The sequence below is a fragment of the Geospiza fortis genome, unplaced genomic scaffold (assembly GCF_000277835.1).
Source record: "Geospiza fortis unplaced genomic scaffold, GeoFor_1.0 scaffold23, whole genome shotgun sequence".
In the NCBI taxonomy this organism is placed as follows: Eukaryota; Metazoa; Chordata; class Aves; order Passeriformes; family Thraupidae; genus Geospiza; species Geospiza fortis.
This window is the reverse complement of record NW_005054303.1, coordinates 13,419,574-13,426,570: the sequence shown is the minus strand read 5'-3', so window position 1 is coordinate 13,426,570 and position 6,997 is coordinate 13,419,574. Positions and strand designations below refer to the sequence as shown.

Genomic DNA, 6,997 nt, shown 5'->3' with positions numbered 1-6,997 from the left:
AGGGTGTGCTCACCCCAGAGAGGGGATGAGCAGGGGGATCCCAGGGGGACTTGGACCCCGGTGTGTCCCTGGGTGGGTGTTGTGGGTGTTTGTGCCCTGCAGGGCAGTGAGCTCTGCACCCACAGCCCCCATCCCTGGGCAGCCTGTGCGACCCAGGGCTCTGGTCTGGAGAGGGCTGGTGCCTCCACTGCAGGGACAATCCCCTGTTCCACTCACTGCTGGCCCAGTTTTCCCATTTCCAAGGTCGATGCAGTGGGCTGAGCTGCTATAACTTTTCCTCTGCTCTCACAGGTCAGTGGAGTGAGTTAACTAAAAATGCCAGCTGATAACAGAGAGAGAACATATTTTTGGTCACTCTTGCCTGCAGAACCTCTCAGGTTTGTTGGAAGCAGGTTGCCCGTGGAAGCTGTGGCTGCCCCACCTCTGGAATTGTCCAAGGCCAGGTTGGAGGAGCTTGGAACAACCTGGAGTCCCTGCTCATGGCAGGGCGTGGAATTGGATCATCTCTAAGGTCTGTTCCAACCCAAACCACCCTGGGATTCTGTGATAGTTTTGTTTCAGAGATCCCCTGGCTGGTCAGGGTGTCCTGTTTGGTGACAATGGGACTTTGCATCTCTGAGCTGCCATGCAGTCCCAAGCTACACCCAGGCCAGTGCACAGCAGGAACAGTTCTGCTCCCTGTTATCACTTTCCAAAGGGAACCCTCCCTGTTAAATGAGAGACTGGGAGATAAAATCACAGTGCCTGTGTTCCTGCGCTCTTCCCAGTTTTCTCATGCCAGGACAGGGAAGGGCTGTGTTGAGCAGCCCTTGGCACACCTCGGGTTTCATTTCAGGTCCTCCTCCTGCTGGCTGTGCAAGATCTTACCTGCTCTTGCACATTCATGTTCTGTGATTAGGGGAGGGAGTTCCTGTAGCAATTAACCCCTAAACTCCTGCATCAGCTCAGTTTCATTCCAAGTGGGAACCAGGAACCTCCCAGTGTCCCTTCCCACCAGAATCACACATCACTCTTAGAAAGTAGTGCTGGTTAAAAGCAAATATGGAATTTATCCATTCTTGAAATAAATTCAGGAGATGACAAAAGACACTGGATTTCATTTGGGAATTCCTGGGCCTGGCATAAATGGGGAGTGGCATGAAGCTGTGCCAGGGGAGGTTTAGGTTGGATTTCAGGAAAGGTTCTTCCTCCAGAGGGTGCTGGCACTGCCCAGGCTGCCCAGGGAATGGGCACAGCCCCAGAGCTGCCAGAGCTCCAGGGGGGTTTGGACAGCACTGCCAGGAATCCCAGGGTGGGATTGTTGGGGATCTGGGCAGGGCCAGGAGCTGGATCAATGATCCCTGTGGGTCCATCCCACTCAGGATACTCTGTGACACCCCTGGCTCATGAATGCAGCGTTGTCATGGGGTAGATCCATGCTGAGAACCCCAGAAATGTGTCCTGACAGGGGCTTTTTGTGAGGATATTCCACTTTTCTGAGCTGTTAAAGGATAATGAGAAGTAACCCTGTGCTGTGGTGCCTTTTGAAAGGAACCTGCTTCATTTGCACAATGTGAAATCTTCCCATTCCAGTGCTTTGTGATATTTTTTTACATTCCCGTGCTATGTGACAGAAATGGTTCAGGGGGGTTATTTCCAAATTGTCCATGTTCCCTTCAGTTACAGGCAACACCCTCCAGCAAAGAGAAGGTGGCAGAATATCACAATTTAAATTGACTTAAAGTGGGGGAAATTGCTGCTTTAATACCCTGGTGCTGCTCTCCCTGTGTGCCCAGCTCTGTAAAATCAGGGTTTGCTGCCACTCCTCAAGGACACAGAGTTGTTGATCTTGAAGGTTTTTTAATTGAGGTATTTCAAAGTCTCATCAGCTTCCACACCAGGCTTTCATTTCTGCATTTCTGTCTGGATTTTGTCCTGTTTCCCCTCACAAAGCAACAAATATAATAATTTAATAATAATATAAACAAATAAACCTGGAATGCTGGGCTGATCACATTCATGGCTCTGTGCTGCCACTGTCACCATCCTTGTCCTGATGCTCCTCTCCTGGGGCTCTGTACTGGCTGGCACAGTAAGGAGCTGCTAAAAGGAGAGTGGGAGTGGAGTGACATCAAGCAAAAACTGCTCTGAGTGGGTCAAAAAAAATATATAAGGTGTTGGGAAAACGAATTTTTGAGTGTTGTGTGAAAGCAAAGCACAATGAGGCTCCTCTGGATTTTGCCCCTCCACCACCCTGCTCATCACCAGAGGGCTCTGCTGCTGCTCCACCTGCCCTGCAAAGCCTCTGGGAGAGGGCTAATGATTATTTTTTGACATTGAACTTGATAAAAAATGGCAAAACCAACATTTTAGTGGCATATGGTGCTGCTGGGAGAGGCTGTTAGGAGCTGCAAATTTGCACAGACCTTGCCTGAGCTCTGGCTGCTGCAGGAGGAACACAAACACAGGAGGTTTAAATCTGGGCCCTGCTCAGTGTAAGGGCTCACAGCAGGATGGACTCCTGTGCTCTGCAAAAATCTAGTGCAGGAGAGAAGGAAAATGACTCCTCCAAAGCTCTTCCCTTTCCCTCTCCTCTGATTTCCTGAGATCTGGCAAAAACCACCCATTGAGGTTGGATTGGTGTTTCCCAGCCTCAAAGATTCTGTGATTGCTGTGTAATAAAGTTGTTTTAAACTCTGCAGAGTGCTTGGTACTGAGGTTTTCTGCTGAGCTGTCCTGGCTTTCTTTGCCCTCCATGTTTTTCCCAGCCCCATGCGCTCAGGGTGGTGTCGCACAGGGGTTTTGCTCTCCTTGTGGAGCACCTGTCCCAGAGACAAGGGGGCTTTTCCTTGCCCTCAGTGAACTGATGAAATCCCTTCCTTCAGCACAGCATTGTTCCTCTCAGCTTTTTAGGCTGGAGTAGTTTCTGGAGGGCTTGGCTGAGGGTGGGCAAGAAAAGCACCAAGGTCGTGGATTTTGATAGCAAAGAGCCACTGGGGGCTTTGGCCCCATCTGCACCAGCATTTGGGGTCACTGTAGGCATTGCTCCTGCACTTACTTCATCCTATTTGCATGCAGGATGCTCCATAAGGGCCCCTGGGCACCAGGCTGCAGAGGAGGATGGAATTTCTATCAAGTTCAAAGCCAGGGGGAGTGTGAGGACTTCTGTAAAATCTCTGCTGACACAAATTGCTGCGAGACTCATTTAACGCTCGAAAAGCAACTTGTGCTCCATCTGAATGCCAGCCTCAAAGTGCTTCTCATTTCCTCATCTTCAATCACATAAAAGCTTCAGGGTTAGCAGGGTTTTGCTCATCCACAGCCTCAGCATGAGAAGCTGGGTGAGGATTTTTGGGGTGGACTTGCAGCTCTCCTGGTTCTGCCAGGGCAGGAGGGGCTGGGTGAGTGCAGCTTGGTGTTTCCCAGGAGGAGGGAGCTCCAAAGGCAGGAGTTTTGCTTTGGTGCTTTATAAAAAGAATAAAAGGAGGATAAAGAGCAAGCCCAGACCTGTTGTACGCATGAAGTTCATGTGAGCAGCAGGGGTGGTGCTGCTTATCCCCTGGTTTTCTTTTCTTTGCCATCAAACTTGAGGTGCTCAAGTTTTCCTTCCTCTGATGGAGTTTTCCCCCAGTGCTGGGGCAGAGTGATTTTGGGGAGGGGGAGATGGTGATGCAGCCCAAAAAGCTCTGGAATGAACCAAATCCTCAAAAGGGGAGAAGGAGAAGGAGAAGGAGAAGGAGAAGGAGAAGGAGAAGGAGAAGGAGAAGGAGAAGGAGAAGGAGAAGGAGAAGGAGAAGGAGAAGGAGAAGGAGAAGGAGAAGGAGAAGGAGAAGGAGAAGGGGGACTCTTCATCCCTGCTCTCAGAAGTCCTGGGATGAAATTGCTCAAGTCTGGCAGGTCCCAGAGGAGATTCCCATTGCCTGATTTGGCTGTGCTGCCCTTTTTTATTGCCTAGGTGAGTCAGAGGTGACTCAGCCACTGGAGTTCAGGGCTGGAGCTGTGGTGACACCTCAGGAAAGTGCCATGAGGGCTCCACAAAGGCTCCTCAAAGCCTCATCCCCACTCTGAGGCAGAAAGGAGGTGATGCTGTCCCAGCTCCCCAGCCTGGGAGGTGGCACAGGCAGAGATGGTGGCTGAATTTAGCACCTGGGGATGGTGCCAAGCACAGCCCCCGTGGCAGAGCTGCAGCCCAAACATTGCACACTGTGGGTGCTGCCAGTCCCACACACATCAGGCCACAGGAATCACAAGGCAGGGAAATGTGGATGTGGCTTCTTCTGCTCTGGGAGGGGAAGTGCATCTCTCACGCCATGGAGATTCTTGCCCTCTAGATTGGTTTCCTCCAATTAATTCACCATTAGCTTTCTGTTTATTATTTTCCATTACTGCTTTAAAGTTATTCAGTAATCCAAATGACTGCTTTAAAGGTATTTCCCTTCTGGAGATCAGTTATCTGTTGCAGTGGGGTGTTTTTCCACAGCTGCAGTGAGGAACCTCCCCCAGGCAGGCCCAGCCACTGTCAGGCATCATTTGGCTCTTGGCATTGGAGAAATGCTGGGAATTCTAAAATGGGGAAAGCAGCTCGTGCTTGGAGTGTTTGGCTGCAGCGAAGGGCAAGCTGAGAGCACATCCCCAGAAATGGGGTGGTCCCATGGCTGATCCACCTCCCTGGCTCCTCCATCTCCCACCCCCTGGGTTTGTAATTTGGGGCTTTAAATCATCCATGGTACCAAGGAGGGTTTTGTTTTACGTGGAGGGTTCTCTAAAGCAACCAAGATACTTGGGATTGCTTAAAAAAAAAATCAAACCCACACAATATATTGATTTTTGAGGCCATGACTAATTCTTTACCCACTTTGGACGAGCCAGGGTTGCATGGCCAGGCGTCACAAGGCTGTGAGTGAGGAGATCTGTGTCTCCCCCAAAGCCAGGGTGTTCCAGCCCTGCTCTGCTAACTCCTGGCCATAAACCAACCTCCCACCTCCCTGGATCCCAGAGGCAGGGCTGTGAAGCTCAGGGGCCACGCCTGGGTGTCCTGTGAGTCACCAAGAGATGATTTAGGTGAGGAGCATCCCTGGCTCAGTGCAAAGGGCTCAGCACCCACCCCATGGGTGCTGAATCATGGAATTGGGGAATGGCTTGGCTTGGAAGGGACCTCAAAGGCCACTTTGTTCCATGGGCAGGGACACCTTCCACCAGATCACGTTGCTCCAAGCCCCATCCAACCTCACTCATCATCCTTGCTGCAGCTTGGGTTATTTAAGTTAAGGAATTAGTTAGATCTGGTTTTGATTTCTGTACCCACTGACTTTTGGTCAAATTTTCTTTATCCTCCTGTGTTGGGTTGGACTCGATGATCTTTGAGTCACTCTGTGAATTCTGTGTCTTGCATAAGTGCAAGTACAAACCTCAGGCCATTGGAGCAGGAAAAACAAAGAAAACGGGTAAAGATTTTTAGTTGATGTTTGAAGCCTTTGAGTAAAATAACGAAAATAGCAATACCTGTTTCCCATGAAAATCTTTCTTCCCGAAGACATCTTGAGGGAGTTTTAGGGAGGAAGGGAAACATGTGCTCTAAGGAATTCACAGAGCCCTGTCTGTGCTACAGGCTCAGGAAGCTGCAGCTCCTCCTGCCATGGATCAGGGATCCTTGCTGGCTTGAGTCCTCTCCAGGTCCCTTTGCCCTAAAACACCTCCAAAGACATTGCAGTGTCTGTTTGCTGTGGGCTGGCTGCTGTGAGAGGCGACTGAGGCAGCACTCCCTAATTAAGTGCATTTCTTATGGACTAATATTCTTAATATCTGTTACTTAATACACATTAAGTATTATATACACATTTCCCTGAAGTACTCTATTTCCAGCCATTCCCATGGGCATCCCTGGCATTTTTACAGCCTCAGGTTTGGTCTGAATCCCTGTGACAAGTATTGCATGAAGCTGCAGGATGTTAAAATCCAGGCTGGAGCCCCGATGGAGAGGAGGCTTCCCTCTTTTAAGCAAAATCTTTTGGAAAAGCAGAGTTGAAACAGAGGGATTTATACTAAAATTAATCAGGGTTAAAGTGAACAGATTTTTGCCCTTTTTTTTGTGAGATATCAGCTGCAGCTGAGCCCTTTAGCTGAGGGCTAAAAGCAGCAGTTTGTGCTTGTAATGGCACCAATTAGAGGGTGCCTCCCTCTGTAACCTTTGGTCAGCCCTGAATTGCTCAGGGAGGTGGATTAGATGGTCATTGTGGGTGTCTTCCTACTGAAATCCTCTCTTCTGTTCGATCCTAATCTAGTCCATTCCATTCCATTCCATTCCATTCCAATTAATTTCTTTTCCTTCCCTTCCCCTTCTCCCAGCAGCACAGCGCAGCAGATCAGGATTTCAGCTCAAAACCACTTCGTTCTTCTCCATTGCTTTGAGCTGTGGAGCCCACGGAGCACACCAGAGATGATTCACCCTCAACCTCAAATAAAATCGGGTTTGTTGAAATCCCAGCTGCCTCCAGCAGCTTCCCGAGCCCATCCTCTGCCGGCCCTGCTGTGTCGGGTGAAAACAAAGATTTTTTAGCTTTTTTTTTAATTCGTGGGGAAGGAGAAAATGTTCAGAATTTAAAGTCCAATGGGTGTTTTACCGAGCTGGGGGGATGGAGCCGTGAGGCACGCGGGCAAACATCTGGCAAGGAGAGAACATCTGGGCAGGGAAACGGGAACAGCCGTGCGAGGCACAAACCGCCAGGAAAACCAAATATTCCTTGTTGCCATCCCCCGTGGGTGATGTCAGGGCTGGAAAAGGGGAAATACGGGGCTCCTGGGGGCTGTGCCGGGTGTCCCCGCTCGGCGCCGCCCCCGGGCGGGTCCCGCAGCGGAGCGCAGAGCGAGCGCGCAGCCGCCGCACGCAGGTGAGGGATGAGGGATCCCGGGGGGAGCGGGGGGGATGAGGCACAAAAATCCTTGCAAAGGAAGGGATTGGGGTGCGCTCGTGCCCTGGGAGAGCGAGGGACAGGCGGGAGCTGCCGCCGGGGCTCGGGGG

The 6,997-nt window shown here is 50.6% G+C and overlaps 1 protein-coding gene across 1 annotated transcript in view; it reads left to right on the top strand.

The window, feature by feature from the left end:
* The first annotated feature begins 6,801 nt into the window (after positions 1-6,801).
* LGALS3 (galectin 3) overlaps positions 6,802-6,997 on the top strand; it is a 4,810-nt gene continuing 4,614 nt past the window's right edge. The window contains exon 1 of the mRNA XM_031066149.1: positions 6,802-6,866. The gene's annotated coding sequence lies outside the window, so the exon portion shown is untranslated. The remainder of the gene's footprint in view (positions 6,867-6,997) is intronic.